Source organism: Pinus tabuliformis, chromosome 5_2, assembly GCF_031772625.1.
Source record: "Pinus tabuliformis cultivar Carrire ecotype Pingquan chromosome 5_2, CPIR1, whole genome shotgun sequence".
NCBI lineage: Eukaryota > Viridiplantae > Streptophyta > Pinopsida > Pinales > Pinaceae > Pinus > Pinus tabuliformis.
The window spans coordinates 411,152,038-411,171,152 of NC_142306.1; positions in this window are offsets into that span (position 1 = coordinate 411,152,038).

Consider the following 19,115-nt stretch of genomic DNA (forward strand, 5'->3'; position numbering starts at 1 on the left):
TTAACAAAATAAAATATTTAATAATAATAAGTTTTTTTTTTTAACAATTAGCCCTAACAGTGAATTTAATTGGGTGAGTCTGCATTGTTAAAGCACTTTTGCTCTTGAGAGGTCATGGGTTCAATCCTCTCAATATCCTTGGGATTAGGCTTCATGGTTGAGCCAATAAGAAGTTAATCTCTTTGGGTAGATCTACCTAATACAAATATTATGTGGACGTAACGATCATTGATCTTGAGGATCCATGAACTACATATGAAAAAAAACAGATAAAAAATAAACAAATTTATTCTTTTAACAATTTGATTTATAGACATGAAAAAAATGAGATTATTTAATATATAGATAAATGTCTTTCGGATTAATCACATCATTAGGATTTGGTCAACGTTTCGAACCAACTAATGTTGTTCATCCTTAGGGCAAGGTGAAAAAATTAATCAATCTTTAGGAATAAACAACATGGATGCATCATTGCTGAGAGTTAGCCATTGAAAACTAGCCATTAGTAAATTAGTTAATAAGGTAAATAAATAGTATTTTAAAATTGGTTGTTAGGAGTTATTTATTAAAATATTATATATTTAATTATAAAGTAGTTGTTAGGAATAATTATATATAAAAAGTAATTTTTAATATAGTAAGAATGATTCTTAAATTAATTAAAATAATACTAAGTGGGCTAGGAGTTGGTTACAAATTATTATTTATTTATAAATTATTTGTTAGGGGTTACTTTATTTTAATTATATTAAATAAATTAATATATAATCCTGCAAAATTTTATAATACTAAAGTTATAGAGTTAAGAATTGGTTCCAAAAATATTATTTATTTATCATAGTTCATAAATTAATTAAAAAGATGTTACAAATTATTATTTATATATAAAGTAGTTATTGAGAGTTTATATATTTTAATTATAATATTACACAAATTAAATAATAATAAAGTTATAGGGTTAAGAATTGGTTCCAAAATCTTATATATTTATTTAAAAATAGGTAGGAGTCTATTTATTTATTTTAATTATAATAAATAAAAGAAAAAATACTATAGCAAATAATAAAGATATAAGGTTAAGAAAATGTTACAAAATATTATGTAATTTATAAAGTAGTTGTTAGGATATTAATTATTATGTTAAACAAATTAAATTATAGTAGAATTTTAAATAGTAATAAAGTTATAGGGGGGCCACAAATGGTAAAAAACAAAAGGTAAATAATATTGCAAATAAATAATATTTAGAAATAAAACTTAATAAAAAGGGAAAGAGAAAGGGGGTGGAATCACAAAGAGAGTGTCAGAATCCAACGCTTAATTTCCAACCATCATCCTTGTTAATATTTATAGCATGCCTCTCAATCTCAATAGCCTCTCTAAGTTTCCTATGGTGGAAGTGATCAACCCTAGAAATGACTCTGGAGTCCTCAATACATACATGATGTTTGGATTTCTCTACATGCTCAATAAGAGTGGATGAGCGATAGTGATTGTGCTTATTGTTTGTTGCATGTTCATGAATTCTCTGGGTAATGGACCAAACTGTTTCTCCAATATAGGGAATACCACAGGGACAAGGAACAAGGTAGACACCTTTCATGTCCTTAGGTTCAATAGGGTCTTTAACAGATCCAAGAGAATTTCTAATGGTACTGAGAGGCTTGAACGAAGAGGACACATTATTATTTCTAAGGATATGGGAAATCCTGTCCGTGGTCCCTTGGATAAATGGGAGATGAACCTTGCAGATAGGATCAACACAAGTAGTTTTAACTCTTAAACCTTTACAGGCTCTTTGAAAGGCCTTGAGGCCTTGAGTTTTGCTATACCCATTATTTTTAAAAACTTCAAGAAGATGAGATTTATCTTGATCCATGTGGTTTTCATCAAAGATTCTTAGAGCACGGGTAGCAAGAGTGCTAAGAACAACAAATTCCTTAGCAGAAAAATGATGAGAACTAGCATGAATATATTGTTCCATGTGAGTTTTATTTCGAAAAACTTGGTGAGAAATGAAACCATCATCCATTCTAGAAAGGAGAATGTCAAGGAAGGGAAGGCACCCATCCACCTCAACTTCCATCATGAACTTGATGGAGTCTAATTGGGAATTGAGGTGGCTAAGAAATAGATCCAACTTCTCATGACCATGACAAATGACGCAAGTTTCATCAACAAACCTCTTCCACTTTTTAGGGCAAAATTGAGCTTAGGCTAAGGCCTTGGTCTCAAAATCTCCCATAAATAAGTTAGCAACTATAGGGGAAAGAGGGGAACCCATTGCAACACCACAATTTTTCTCATAGAACTCACCTTGGAAACTGAAGAAAGTCGAGGTGAGGCTGGGGCCAACTAATTTGACAGTGTCTTGGTCGATGATCTAATTTAAGATGCCAAAGCCTCTTGAATGGGGATTTTGGTGTATAAGTAAACAACGTCAAAACTAACCAAAAAATCCACAGGGTCCAACCTGATAGCCTTCCATTCTTTAACAAAGGAGGTCAATTCCTTAACATATGAATCAATGCGTCCCACAAGAGGTTTAAGCTTTTGAGCCAAGAACTTATAAAGAAGATAAGTAAGCCCACCTATTGTGTTAACAATAGGTCTTAAGGGAGCCCTTAATTTATGAATCTTTGGAAGGCCATAAATTCTAGGGGTGAGGGGATTTCTCTCGAGGAGCTTTTGGGAAAGAGGATTAAGAGACATATTTGATTTAATGGTGATTGATACTTCCTTAGAAAAAGACTTAATGGGATTATTTTTAAGCTTGTTGTAACTCCCACTATTAAAAGCATGGTCAATAATTTTGAAAACATAGTCCGACTTATCCAGAATGACTATGGCCCCACCTTTGTCAACTCTAAGGATGAAAATGCTAGGGTTGTCCCTTGGGGACTTAAGGGCAAAAAACTCTACTTTGCTAAGGTTTCTTTTGGGAGGCTTATCCTTCCTAAGAAAAATAGCACAATCTGGCCTAATATCTTCCTTGACATTATTTGGAAGGTCCCTAATCCAATACTCAATGTTACAAATAATGTCATCGACATGAATCTTTTTAAGGGAAAGGGAAAAATTAATCCTTTTATTAAGGAGACTAAAAACAGAAGAATAAAAATATTTGCTAGAGAGGTTAATAACATTCTTAAAAAAAAGAAACGAATTATTATTACTATTTTTTGAAGAGGAGGATATCATGTGATTATTATTACTAATAATAATATTATTATTATATTTATTCATATTAATAGAATTATTAATATTACCCTTAGTGATCAAACCAGGTTTATTCAGATTAGAATAATTCAAATCTGAATTAAAATAGGAAACACATATGGTTAAATTATGCTCAGACGTTGAAGAGGAATTAGAGCTAGTGAGGCTGCTCCGAATGAGGATGCAGGGGTCAATGGAAGGGGATAAGAAAGGGGAAGGGAATCCGCACGAGGAGACAAAAGAGTCGAGCTTGGGTGGGGGCAAAAGAGGCACAGAGGTAGATACCACAACGTGTTGAGATGACAAAGGGGAAATTGAGGGATTCTGAGAGGGAAGTGCAGAGGTAGATAACCCGAAGTGATGAGCCAATGAGGGAGAAACTGTGTGGAGCTGAGACGAAGGCCCAATGCCCCGATCTGCAGACAGAGCATTGCGGGAAAGAGTTTTTGTGATTTGTGCATCAAGAGAAATGAGAAGAGGAATAACGTCTGAGCATAATTCCTTGTGGGGTTTAATGCAGGGTTCATTGCAGGGGAAATGCACGGAGAGGGAGAAGAGCTGGCGTCAACAGAGAGCACTCGAGAGCGAGGAAATGCTTTCAAGGGAGAGAAATATGAAGGGGCTGAGACGTAGACAAAGGAGCTTGAGGGAACAACTTCAATTCCAAATTTGTCTGCAAACCCACAAACTTAGAGTAGAGACTTGCTCTTCAATGATCATGCTCGATGTTTAATTAGATGATGCATGAAAACCAGATAAACGAGAGTCGACACTCAGCATTTTATCGAACTTGGCATAGTGCTTCTTTGAGATCTCCTTTAAATGAAGGGCTTTTGCAGACGAACCACCATCAATCACTCCCCAAAGAAAACCAGAGACAACATTCACCAAATCCAAATAGAGAAAAATCATATCACCGACCAAGACACTACCAAATTAGTTGACCTCTACCTCACCTCGACTTTCTTCAGTTTCCAAGGTGAGTTCTATGAGCAAACTTGTGGTGTTGCGATGGGTTCTCCTCTTTCCCCTATAGTTGCTAACTTATTTATGGAATATTTTGAGACCAAGGCCTTATATTTAGCTCAATTTCGCCCTAAAAAGTGGAAGAGGTTTGTTGATGATACTTGTGTCATTTTTTCCTCATGGCCATGAGAAGTTGGAATTGTTTCTTAGCCACCTTAATTCCCAATCAGAATCCATCAAGTTCACAATGGAAGTTGAGGTGGATGGGTGCCTTCCCTTCCTTGACATTATCCTTTCTAGAATGGATGATGGTTTCGTTTCTCACCAAGTTTTTTGAAAGAAGACTCACACAGAACAATATCTTCATGCTAGTTCTCATCATTTTCCTGCTAAGAAATTTGGTGTTCTCAGCACTCTTGCTACCTGTGCATGCTCTGAAAATATTTGATGAAAAATACCTAGATCAGGGAAAATCTCATCTTCTTGAAGTTTTTAAAAATAATGGGTATAGCAGAACTCAAGGCCTCAAGGCCTTTCAAAGAGCCTGTAAAGGGTTAAGAGTTAAAATTGCTCGTGTTGATCCTATCTCCAAGGTTCATCTCCCATTTATCCAAGAAACCACAGACAAGATTTCCCATATCCTTAGAAAGAATAATGTATCATTTTCGTTCAAGCCTCTCAGTACCATTAGAAATTCTCTTGGATCTGTTAAAGACCCTGTTGACCCTGAGGATATGAAAGGTGTCTACATTAGGCACAATCGCTCCCGCTCATCGGCTCTTGCTGAACATGTGGAGAAATCCAAACACCATGTTTGTATTGAAGACTCCAGAGTCATTGTTAGGGTTGATCACTTCCACCATATGAAGCTTAGAGAGGCTATTGAGCTTGAGAGGCATGATAGAAATCTTAGTAGGGATGACTGTTGGAAATTGAGTAAGAGTTGGATTTCGGTGATCTCTTTGTGATTCCACCCCTTTCTCTTCCATTTTTATTAAGTTTTATTTCTAAATATTATTTATTTGTAATATTAATTACCTTCTATTTTTTACCATTTGTGGGCCCCCTATAACTTTATTACTATTTAAAAGTCTACTATAATTTAATTTGTTTAACATAATAATTAATCTCCTAACAACTACTTTATAAATTAAATAATATTTTGTAACATTTTCTTAACCTTATATCTTTATTATTTGCTATATTATAAGTTCTTTTATTTATTATAATTAAAATAAATAAATAGACTCCTAACTATTTTTAAATAAATATATAAAATTTTGGACCCAATTCTTAACCCTATAACTTTATTATTATTTAATTTGTGCAATATGATAATTAATTAATTTAATATAATTAAAATATATAAACTTTTAATAAGTACTTTATATATAAATAATAATTTGTAACATCTTTTTAATTAATTTGTGAATTACGATAAATAAATAATATTTTTGGAACCAATTTTTAATCCTATAACTTTAGTATTAGTCAATTTTGCAAGATTATATATTAATTTATTTAATATAATTAAAATAAATTAACCCCTAACAAATACTTTATAAATAATTTTTTGTAACCAGCTCCTAGCCCATAGCCCATATAGTATTATTTTAATTAATTTAAGAATCATTTTCACTATATTAACAATTAATTTTTATATATAATTATTCCTAACAACCACTTTATAATTAAATATATAATATTTTAAAAGATAACTCTTAATAACCAATTTTAAAATATTATTGTATTTATATTATTAACTAATTTACTAACCGCTAGTTTTTAATGGTTAAATCTGGGCAATGATGCATCCATGCTATTTATTCCTAAAGATCAATTGATTTTTTCACTTTATAGTTGGTTTGAAATGTTGACTGAAACCTAATAATGTGATTAATCCGAAAAACATTTATCTACATCATTTAAGATACATTTAATTTCAAAATAATTATTTTAAATTTAATTTAATTGTTTAAAAAAAAATTCTAAATCAATTTTTTTTTTAATAATTTTTAAAGAATTGTATTGTATAACTCTTTAGTTCAATTATTCTCCCCTTTTTTTAAAGTTTGAAATTTTTATAATTAAATAAAAAAACTATAGTAGAATTAGTCGCAACTTCGTTTACATTTAAAGTGGAAGAAGGAACGGTTAGAAAGGAACTAGCTTGACCAACGGGCATTCGGGAGCATGAAGATTTGAGAGGTATCATTGGAACTTGGTGATGAGAGAATATCAAATTTTTGAACTGCTTAGCCAGCCGTAGGAATAATGTGAATACCTATTGCCTATGGCTAGCTTAGGGTTTTGGATGATGAAATTTTTATCTGAATTCAGTGATTTTTGTTTCAAAAACTTAATTTGGAAAGTGTTTGAATCCTTTTTTATGGTAGAAATAGATTCAACACTATCAAGAACCATTGGGGCACCCAAAATCATGAAGTGTGACAGTTGTAATCGAAATTTCTAAAAATTTCTGTCATATTTTTCCAAAATCTTTTCGGAATTTCCATTGTCTTCTAGACGAAATTGTAGCCTCGTTAGACTATCGCTACTCTACGTGCCTTTCATACCATGGGTCCTCCATATCAATATGTACCTTTTGCTTGGTTCATTAAATATGTTGAAGGGGTGTTGTTGGTACTTGCTAGGTGTGGACATCGATATGAACATTAATTATAGTTTATAGTTTATTTGCTCAAGAAGTAGTGTTGTGGGTACTCGTGGGTCCTTTATATCGATATGGATCTTCTACTTGGTTAATTAAATGTGCTGCTTAGGAAGGGGTGTTGTGGGTACTTGTTATGTGTGGACATTGATATGAACACTAATTATAGTTTATATGCTTAGGAAAGGGTGTTGTGGGTACTCGTGGGTCTTCCATATGGATATGTACCTTTTGCTTGGTTCATTAAATATGTTGCTTAGGAAGTAGTGTTGTGGGTACTTGGCAACTTGCTATATGTAGACATTGATATTTGCACTAATCATAGTTTATAGTTTATTTGTTTGTTATATGTTATAAAAAAAATCTTGGTATTCTTTTGGTTTAATTTACTCATAATTTAGTAGGTATTTATTGATATTATAATTTTAAATTGTGAACTCTTCACCATTAAAATATTTTAGGAGTTTTGCATGTTATTAAATCTTTATATACAATCCAAAACCCAATTTAATAAACATTAATTAAAATTTAATCAACACATTTTTTTACTAGATTTTAAACAAAAAAAAATTCTAACATTTAATAATTATTTAACACTAAACTAAAAACACCTTTTTGGTCTAAACTTAATTATAAAATATGATAATATATGTTTTTTAAGGTTATTTTCATCATTTAAAAAAATTATATATATTATATTGAATAAAAAATATTTAAAAAATTATATTAATTTAAATATTGTAAAAATTTTAATTATTTATAAAAAAAATATCCAAATTCTTTTTAATTAAATACAACAATGGTGATAATTATATCTTAATCAAATTATCTCAACTTGTGTTTATATATAATACATTATTTGAAGGCTTGATATTTAACAGGTAACATTTTGTATTGATAAGGGATAAGGAAAGTGGTATAAAGAGGATCGTTTTTCATTTAAAAGTTGTAATCAATAAATTGATTTTGAATTTGTTGAAATGATTTTTACTCTTTTTTTGTTAAATATATTCTTATTTTAAATTTTATAATTATAAAATTATAATAAATTTGTTTATATATATATATATGGTCTAAAGGATTACATTGTTGATGACACTTTTACAAAATTGGATTGGCCATACATTGATTAGATTTGTTAGCCAGTCCAAGAGATATCAAAATTTCTACATCCAACAAAAGAGGTTGCACAATCCAAAACCACCTATCATGAAAAAAAACCCCGAAAAATCATGAAACGACCAAGATATAGTGTCATTCTAGGAATCAGATGATGAAACAAGTGTTGGATTGTCCTAACTAGAACCCAGGGGAGTAGGCAACTTAAACTCACAGTGAATATGCTTTTCCATATATGGAATATGGGCTTCCAGTCTATCTAAGCTATCTTGTATTCTCCATTGATTGTGATGAAGGTCACTGAGGAAAGAAATTATTTCATTTTGATCATCATGCTTTTATTTAAGAACTTGACCTATAAGAGTTCAACAACTAGTGAAGAGTAACAATGTGCAAAAACTGATTTCGCCAACCCTTGGTGTGCCCAAGATCTAGAAGCCAGTGAGAAACTTCATTCAGAATATCAAAATCTGATAATGCCTATCTATCTTTGTGAACATTCCAACCAGCCTTTGGATCTCAATCGAAGTGCCTAGTAAGGTGGTTGCATGGTAAACATCAACTGCCTCTTGGGCCATTTTCTTCGAGCAAGACTGGTTAGGCTGACCTCTTTCCCTCGCACCGCATCAACAACGAACACATTGACCAAGCATATTATACCAAACACTACACAAAAGTCGACAAACCATAGGAAAAAGGAAACCACCTCTCCATCAGAACCAATACCAACCAACAACCTTCTCCATGTACTGAGACTAATAATTGAACAAAACTAACCCCACCCTCGCACTGAATGATATAAATTTAAGAAATAGAAGGTGGCAAGAGTGCTAATTCCTGGGCCACAAGAGACCCATTACTCAGTGAGGAAGCAAAATGACAGACAATTCAAGAGGAAAAATAAACCTTAGTTGAGGGATAATGCTAAAAAACCAGTAAACTAGAATTGTAGACCCTACCAAAGATTGCAAGCAATGATCAAAGAGACACCTAAAACCAGCCAAAACTAAAAGGCAGAGGAAAATAAATCAGCATCCTAAGATTACTTAAGCCTGATGCGTAGGAAGAATTAAGACAACCTTTAGCATGTTTGCACCAGAACTCACTTACTCTCCTCCCCATCGAGTATAACTTAGAACTAAATAGTATAAGTGTACTTCCTTTATACCTAAACTCCCAACTCTCTAGACTATCTTCATTCAGGAGCTCTCCTTACGGGCTTTAGTAAAGAAAAAGCTATTGCTATTGCCAAAAGGAACTACCCGATAAAAATCAACCTTTCCTTTCCAGCCATGGTTACCATAATCAACCTTCCACATTGTCGTGTCTACACCATCAAAGCATCTAAGACCTTGGCTCAAAACGGGTGTAGGTGCTCCTCCTTGTGATCCACAAAACCAATTCACATCATAAATAATGTTATCAACCCACAAAGGATTGAGAATGAGAGAATTAATACTTGGTATGTCATATGAACAAGTGGCCAAACTTCGCATATATAGTGCGACTTAGGAGCATGCCATCCCCTTAATAATCGCGAGCGTCAATAGGATGGCAAGTGCCACTCATCCCCATCCACCTTTAAACCTTTAATCTTTTACCCTATCAAAATTATATATTTATATATATATATATATATATATATATATAATTTTATATAGATTTAATAATTAAAACTTAAAAAATTAAATAACATTAATTACTAACGCATAGTAAACACTTCCTATGGAAAAAAGAACTAAACAAAATTAAAGTTTGATAAGAGCACTACCCGCTCTCTTCCTGAAATACCCTTGGATGATCTAATTTGTAGGTAACAAAGGATTCTTTAAAGATATTGTCCATTGTCTAATGAAGTTCTCTCAACATAGTGAAATGAATTTAGTAAATAAACTAGAGATTTCTTAAAGTTGATTAGCCATAGGCCTTAAGTTGATATTGAGGAATTTAACAGAAGTAAGTAACTAATGAATATACTAGTCTCTAAATCCATTTAGAGAAGTGAACCCTCGACAAAGGGAACAATTTAGGAGTGGAATACAGCCATAAATTTGTTGAAATTATTTTTTCGTTTCCTTATATGTTCTTTGAAATTAAAATATTTGAGATGAATGAGACGCCATACAAAGCATCACTGCAACCACTATCTAAAAAAGTTTATGACCTCACCCATAGACCTAGGTTGTTTATACTTTCGACTATTTTTTTATAAAAAGACAAGTTTAAGCATCTAGTACAGGTAGTACAGGTTTTGAATGATGAAACAAATATATCTTCAAACAAAATAGAATAACTAAAAGCCTCAAATACTAAATAAAAAATAAATTTTAAAATTTTTATTGAAAAATTAACCAAAATAATATTTAATTTTGTCTAGAGGTACGTTCTATAATTCAATATGAGGATGATGTTTGATTCCATTCTTGTTCAATGTGGAGTTGACACATATCCTTAAAACTAGCATAGATCCATCTTAAATACAGGTCTAACATGAACCAAGAAGGATCCAATTTCTTCACGTGCAATTTTTTATGAACGGACATTATTTAAATGTTTTGTATGGTTATTTAATTCTTTTTTTATTTTTAGATTTTTTTTTTTTAATTATTTTGGTCAACATGAGCAAAATTTCAACTTTGATGATGGACAAACATTGTTACACATCATACTGTAAAATGAGCCTCTCGACTTAATAAAAATAAAATACTCTAAATAGAAAAACAATGTCACTATAATAAAAACAAATGAATATGCATATTTAGTTAGTTTTAATTAAAAATGTTATAAAATATCAGTAATAATTGCCTCCCGACTCAATAAAAATAAAATACTCTAAATAGAAAAACAATGTCACTATAATAAAAACAAATGAATATGCATATTTAGTTAGTTTTAATTCAAAATGCTATAAAATATCAGTAATATTTGTTGTTGATATTACAACACATGGTTGTAAAGTATTTCACTCACTCAAAGTCAAAAATAAATATTTTGATGTCCACATATCATAATATAATGTCATATCGATTTTAAAAGAGATAGAGTAATTGCAAGTAAAATGTGTGAATAAGATGTTTAAACCTTATCTTTTTCAAAAATATTTTAATACGGGAAAAATATAAATAAACTATTTGATAATCTTTGCTAACTAATTTATGGGGATATCAATTTTATATATATAGAAAATGTTAAAAAAATATTTTAATATTATATATAATAAAATATTCAATGCCAAAAAAAATTTGAAAGTCAAAAAATAAAATAAAAAATATCAAGTACTTTGTAATAAAAATAATAAGAGGGTGACGTGTAGTTTATTCAATTTTTAATATAAAAATAATATATGACATTTAAAAATATTTATAATAATAAAAGTTTTCAAAGTGGATTATCAATCAAAATATTTTAATCTCCAAGATTAAGTAATATTGACGTATAATAAAAATATATATTAAAAACAAAATAAACTATTTTAATGTGGATAATGTAGTCCATTTATAAAATGTCTCAATCCACAAGTTATGTAAAATATTATTAATGTTGTGTGTATATATGTAAAATATTTGAAGTAGTCTTACTATTCTATTTTTTTTTGTTTTGTTTTTAGTTTTTAGTTTTTTTTGTCAACTTTTTCTAAAATATAACAAAAGTTTTTTAGACTTACAAGTTATGTACTCTATATAATATTCAAAAACACAATTTAAACAATGAAAAATTACACATTGTGTATATATAAAGAGAACCAATACATATTTAGTGAGTTTTATCAAGGAATAAAACAAAGGCAATGTTTTTTTCTTTTGATATTCTAAAAACGATTTACACGTGAAGAAATTTGATCTCTTTCGACCACGTACTCTTAAACTCCCACCGGATAACAAATAGTTAGTCGTATAAAAAATTCAAAATTATTAATTTTTAAATTTATAATGATGATTTCGAATTTAAAATAATAATAACTATTTGCTTTTTTTTTATCTGCTCCATTTTATTTATATTCTTTGCGATAATTTCGTTTCCAACGATGATTAAAGGAAAAGCAAGGTACCCCTTGAGTACTCACTTTAGATACGAAGTGGTCCCTAATACTTTTACAAATGTTGTCCTTAGTTGTCCTTGGTTGTTTATTAAATCCCTTTCAATTGATTACTAGCGGACTTCGTTTCTTTTAATATTATTATTCGTGTTGTGTTTAGATGGAGTTTATTGCTTAGGTCCTTGTGTGATAACCTTAAGAACTTTATTCCTTTTTGTTATTTAATATTCTATTTTGTAAAGTATCTTTTACAAAGTAAAAATAGTGATGCTGATGATTGAGTTCGAGATTCGTTCTTCAATTATATTATATTAAATAATTTTTTAATATTTTATGTTTTAGCATAACATTATGGAGATTTACAACGGGATCTAGGGTTTATGTGGACAATCAATTTAGGGTTTTTTTTAAAGGTTGCACCATAAGAGTCAAAAGGATGAGAAAGGTGATAGAATGTTAATAGGATTAGAATATAGATGAGAAAGGTGATAGAATGTTAATAGGATTAGAATATAGATGAGAAAGGGTGATAGAATGTTAATATGATTAGAATAAATGTTGAATATTTAGGAGGAAGTATTAAGATTACTTAGATGATTTGTTAAAAGGTTTATATATGTAGATTATATTGATGATTTGTATACTAAAAGATATTGTAGATATCAAGAAGATCTATTACCTAGAATTGCACTAAATGGAAGATGAGACTATGGGCATCATTAATGAAATCTCATAAGTTTTTTTATCACCATACTTGGGTTGATGGTCAATTGGGGGAAGGGGTGACAAGGTCAGATGATGTAACTCTAAAAGTATTTCAATGCATGGTCAATACACCTCTTATGAAGTATGTTGAGTCAAATTTGGAAGATCCCTAGACTTTAATCCAAAGGACAAGAGAGGACAAGGGTTTAATTAGGTCCCATGATGGTGTTGGCACTACTTTTCCTCTAGTCAATACATGTAGAGATTTCAAAATCCCCTTCTATAACACAATTAGAAGAAATGAAAGGTTAGCAAAGCTAGGGTTCATTAAGGAATTTCTATAATTCAAACATCTGTGTGGTTCTACAAACCCTATTTTAGAGTAGGTAGAGTTATAGAGCTTGGAGGGAATTAGGAAACAAAAACAACATAAAATTTGTTAAGAAGTTGCAAGGTCTTTTCAACTTGCACTTGAGAGAAAATACCAACCTTAATAAAATTATGGATATGATGGATTTGGAGCTATAAGGTCAATTCCCATGTAAAAGTATGGGAAAACACTAAACATATGGACAAAATCCAATTATAGCCTATTGTTGGTTGCACCCCTTGAACATTGACCCTAGTGAGAGAGTGGGTAATTTGGACTTTTAGGTCTATGGGGGAGGTTGAAAAAGTTCTTTTAAAATGTTGGAAGTGGGGAACAAAACCTATTTTCCTCGAAAAATGGCATTTATATTTTAATGATAATTTTGTATGATTGGATACCCTCCTAGTTTGGGTCAAACTTCTAGGCTCCCACTAGTTCTATGGTTGGAAGAATTTTTTGAGGAAATAGGGAATTCCATTAGAATTTAATAATTTATCTCACTATGTATTGAGGCAATTCGGTTTGGATTATATACTTGTAGGTCGAGATATAAGCAAGGGGTTGGTGAAGTTTATGGAAATATGAATAGGCTCTAACCTTTTTCATTTGACCTTATATGAAGGTATTACCTTCAGATGTAGTCAATGCCACATTTAAAGGTACCTAATTATTGAATGCACCTATTCAAGTTATATAGAGGGAAATGAGATCAAAAGAAGTAGTTGAGAGGTATAGAGGATGCATGGTAAAAAAAAAAAATAGTTAGAAGGAGAATCTAGGGGATAAGTTAGCTATTGGTTGTCCTTTAAATGGACCTCTTGAAGCTTAAAACAATCCTCAGATACTAGCCAACATAATGACTTGAATCTAGAAGAGAATAATGTCAGAAAGGATTTCTCACCTCAAATAAGTAAGTCCTTAAATTCTAAATCATCGACATAAGTAAAATACTTTAAAATTTTGATTTTTGAGATATGGGGTCTAGATGTAGCAAATGAAGGTTTTGAACCCATGAATGAATATTTTCCCAATCTATCTAGAATTTAAAAACAAAAACCCCCACCTCTCATTCCTATTCCCAAAATAAAGGAGTCTTATATAAATGGGAACTCTCTAACAAGGTCCTCTATAAACTTGAGTATGTAATTAGAAGTTTTGAAGGCTTAAAATGATGTATATTCCTTAGAACCCTTGAAATATAATCTCATATCAAGAAGAAAAAGTACACTTGATTCCTTAGGAAAGTTGGTAAGGGGATTCTGATTTTTAGATAGGAGAGGAAAAAAATATCCACACTGAGGAAGGAAAAGATATATGTAACTAGGTTGAAAACATGCATGTTTGTAAGTTACATGTGGAAAATAGTTGACCTAACAATGATGACTACTATGGATTATTTCCCTAATTATTTGTGCTCTGATGTGTTAGAAATTTGTTGTCATTGATGTAAAAGGTGTTGGATGTCATTGGGGAACATTTTCATTAATGATAAAGGTGGATGAGGATCCTTCATTTTGATCGATTTTAAGTACAAAATATCTTCTTAGCTTCTCCTACAAAGTGCTCAAATGACAGGACTTCAAAAGAGCTTTCCAATGATGTATGACAATTTGAAAAAGACCTCTAGGATTAAGTTATGACTGTTCAAAGTTCACAGGTGACAATGTAAATAAGGAAAGGTTCTAGGTTTGGTGGTTCTACTACATGCCAAAATATGAGGATCCCCTTCCTTGTTAACTATTGAAATCAAGGGGGGATCCTCAAATAATCCAGGCCATTGATTGAACGAGTGGCAAAAATCATAGTCGACGCACTTTGACAAAGGAGCATGGGGTTAGTGACTGCTAAACAACAAATAGAGGGAACCCCCCCTGTTAACATTTGAGAAACTAGGGGGTTCTTGTTTTAATCTTAGTTGTCTAATCAATCTAGGAACACAGGACCAATGCCCAAGATCTTGTCGCGCGACTGAAATAGCACAAGCTCAAGCAATGCATAGGTGGTAGTTCTACCATGGGCCACATATTCTCCCCAGCCTTTTCCATTGTATTGCTAAGTGTTGAGGCCCCGAGGTGTCGAGACCTCGATCCCGAGACAGGAGCTTTCCCTGTCAACTTCCGCAAAATGTTGATGTCTTGACCCCTTTTTAAATAGTGCATTAGGTTGTGGAAGCTAAAGGTCCTAAGAATCAAACAAATATTTTCACATTAATAACCATTTAACCAGGGTCTCAACCTTAAAATTTTATAAAGGGATTTTTACGAAAAACAAAAGTATACGACTCCTTCACCTCCATAGAGATGACATGGTATGAAGACAAATGACGTGATTTTGTTGGATAATAGAGACAATGTGGATCAATCGTCAAAAGACAGGTGGATCAATGAGAATATGCCACAGTGGCATGATGACATCAACATGAAATAAACTCAAGATGACATGATAGCCCTATATAGTGACACGAGGCATTTAAATTTGGTATTTTCAGGTGGCCAAGTGGGCCAATTATTGATGACACGTGGACCCATCTCAGAGTCACACGTGGTAGCGAGTGATTCGGGGATGACTTATCTTACCTTGGTTGATTCGAAATGGCACGTAGAGGAAATGGTTGAGACAAAAACTTCTCTATTGATAGACATGAAGTTTCATGTGTCACCTTAGTGAAAAAAAAGGAAGTGCAGGCTGAGATACTGAGATGGCGAGACCGAGATAGATAGGGTGAAGAGACGATAACATTCCCATCATCTAACAATCTATTATTTCATCAAAAGGAGCGCCGAAGGCACGTTTTGCAACATAATTATGTGGAGAATATGGCTGGGCCTTTGTGGTTTATTTAATCACTTTGGTCCATTGGTCCATTTAAACAAGTGTTGTGTGCATATGACATAAGGGCACAAAGTCACCAGTGTACATCCTTGATTTAAGCCCGCGATACATAGAGTCAAGGTTTAAGCCACAAAAGGTTGACATGGATGATTTGTGATTTTGATTAAAAAGCCCCCAATCATGACTCTAAGCATGAAAGGTAGAGTTGTGTCATATTTTTCATTGTGTGTTATATTTGGCAGCTTACACCATATTTGGCAGCTATCTAAATTTAGCACTGCAGTTAAAACCTTTGCTAAACCTTTTAATGTGCCGGAATTCATTGTAAATAATAGTTAAACTTAGAATAAACTACAAAAAAACATGAAGGACTTGTGATTTGAGTTGTTCATATTTGATACTCAGATAAGCATTGTTTGAACAACAAGAGAATGACAAGATAAAGAAAAAAATCAAGAATTTGTTGAGCTGAAGTAATTAAAGATAAACACTAAAATTAACAGCTCTAATTTCTTTATAAACATCAGAGATGAAACAAAATTATGAATGAAGTAGCATGTGTCAGAGATGAATTGTATTGGTGTCTGAGGTGGTTAGTGGTTGTGGTGAGCAGAGAGAGAATTATTTATTAAAGGGAAACCTTCATGATTTGAGTTTGAAAATTATGAGAAGAGAGATCAAGAGGGCTATGTAAGTTGATGATTGCATGATAGGGAGTTGGAGCTTCCTTTTAGTAGAAGCTCATAAATTGGGGAGTAGGAGCTTCCTTCGGGTTGGAACTTGATAAACCAACAAGTTGGAGCTTGCAGTAGAATGAGGGTTGAAGCATTCAAGTAGGTTAGAACCTACCAGATTGATGTAATACAAGTTGTAGCTTAAAGACTACATCATAATACAAAAACTTTGGTGGTTTTCCTAGTTGGGTTTCCATGTTATATCGTGTTCTAATTTATGAGTATGATGTGCTATTGATTATGATAGTTAGTGCTAAGTGTTGTTTAATTTTTGAAAGAAAGTTTTAAGTTGTCACAATACAAATTCATCCCCCCTCTAAGTATTGTCCTAGTTTCCAACAATTGGTATCAGAGCCAAGTTACTTCAGGATCAGTTTAATAGCTAGAAGAAATATCACAGACAATGGTGAACCATGGAGGAAACACCAATAGGGCACCTATGTTCAACGGAACGAACTATATTTTTTTGAAGGTAAGGATTAATACATTTGGGAAACTATTTAAGTTGGTTATGAGAAGCCTCCATTCATAATTACTAAATATCATAAGCTTGAGTTTACATATAATTCCAAGGCTATGAACGCTCTTCTTACTGGTTTTCCTGAATCAAAATTAGTCAATGTCATGGATTGCACTACTACAAAGGCAATGTGGGACAAGATGAAAAACTAGTATGAAGGTGAAAATAAGGTAAAGAAAGCTAAACTCCAAGGCTTTAGAATGAAATTTGAATCTTTGAAGATGCATGATAATGAAGAACTTACATAGTTATTTCTTAGATTTAATGAAGTTCTCAACACCATAAGAGGTCTTGATAAAGATCTAAAGGAATCAATGGGAAAAAGATCTCAAAAGGTGTTGAGATCTACACCTCGGATATTTAATACCAAAGTTTTATCTATTGAGGAAATGAAAAATCTCAACTCTCACACAATGGATCAATTGCTTGTACTCTTACTGCCTATGAGATGAGGGTTTCAAAAGGAAAATCTACAGCAAGGGAGGTGGCCTTCATAGCAAAAAAGAAGCCAAGGAATAACATGAATACTCATGTTGTGAATTAGATGAAGAGGAGGCAATTTTATGAGAAAGATCAAGAGAGGCTCAGGTAAACACAAAGGTTAAGTTTCCCTTCAAATGCTTCAATTTTGGTAAAGTAGGTCACTATGCTTCTAACTTTCCATATAGGAAGACGAATGAGCATGAAACAAAGAATAAATATAGATTTTACTCTCAAGGTACCAACTCCTCTAAAAGGGAAGACAACCAATCTTCAAATGAGGATAGAGGTCATGAAATCTCAAAATATTTTATCTTATAACCATTGAAAACCAAGGAGAAAACCATGATGAATCTAAATAAGAAGAAGGTGAAGTTTATTTAGAAGTTGAGCTTATCAACACTCTTGAGGAGATTCAGAGGATGAGGCAGAAAAAAGAAAAAAAATAAATATGTATGTATGTATGTATCTATATATATATATATATATATATATATATATATATATATATAAATTACTGGCCAATAGTAATGTTGAAGCTATAGAACCTCTTCTCCTGCAAAATCAAGAAGATAATAAGATCCAAGATACTTTGAATAAGTGGCTAAAAGTGAAAAAATAAACATGTCAGAAGCTTGAAGGAGAAATTGTGAATTTGAGAAAGGAGCTTGAGAAGACCAAAATATAGCTAAGTTTCAATGAAAAGTTTAACAAGAGGAATGAATGTTTGAATGAGATTATTAATGTGTAGATACCCTCACATGTGAAAACATGTTTGGGATTTGAAGTCAAGTCAAACTCAACAATGAAGATTAAGGGAATGAAACATATGAACTTTGACATTGAAGCCATGAAAAAATTATCCAGCACAATAGCCTCAACAAATCTAACACAATAGTAGAAAGAAAAGATAGCACATAGTCCCTTCAATAGCTAAAAGACAAAAGGGACAACATGAATAAAAACAATTCGACTCAATAAAAGGTAAAGAGCACACAGAAGACAATTCAATTATAGAACAAAGAAATTTGAGTTTCCAAAAAGCACAAATACCTCAGAGTCCAACTCATCCAATTCTAAGAAATTGATTTATGCCTAGGTATGATGACATTTTTCTACGATACTATTTTACCTATACAAACTATGGTCATAAAGATGCAAATGGTAGGTTAAGCCTATCATTCAAGCAAATCAAAAGACAAAGAATAATTTTTCAGCCTAATAATCAATTTGCCATACGTAGGAGAAATAGACCAAGACTCAATGATTCATTTTCAACACTAGGAAATGTGATGCAATGATATATTTGTCAAAATTATGGGCACAAAGAAGTTGTATGTAGACTCAGGGACAATAGACCATCCAATAAAATCAAGCAATCAAACCAGTTACCTAAAGTGTGGAAACATAAGCAAAAATAAGAAACATGTGACCTGGTTTTTTATGCTCAAAATGAAGGC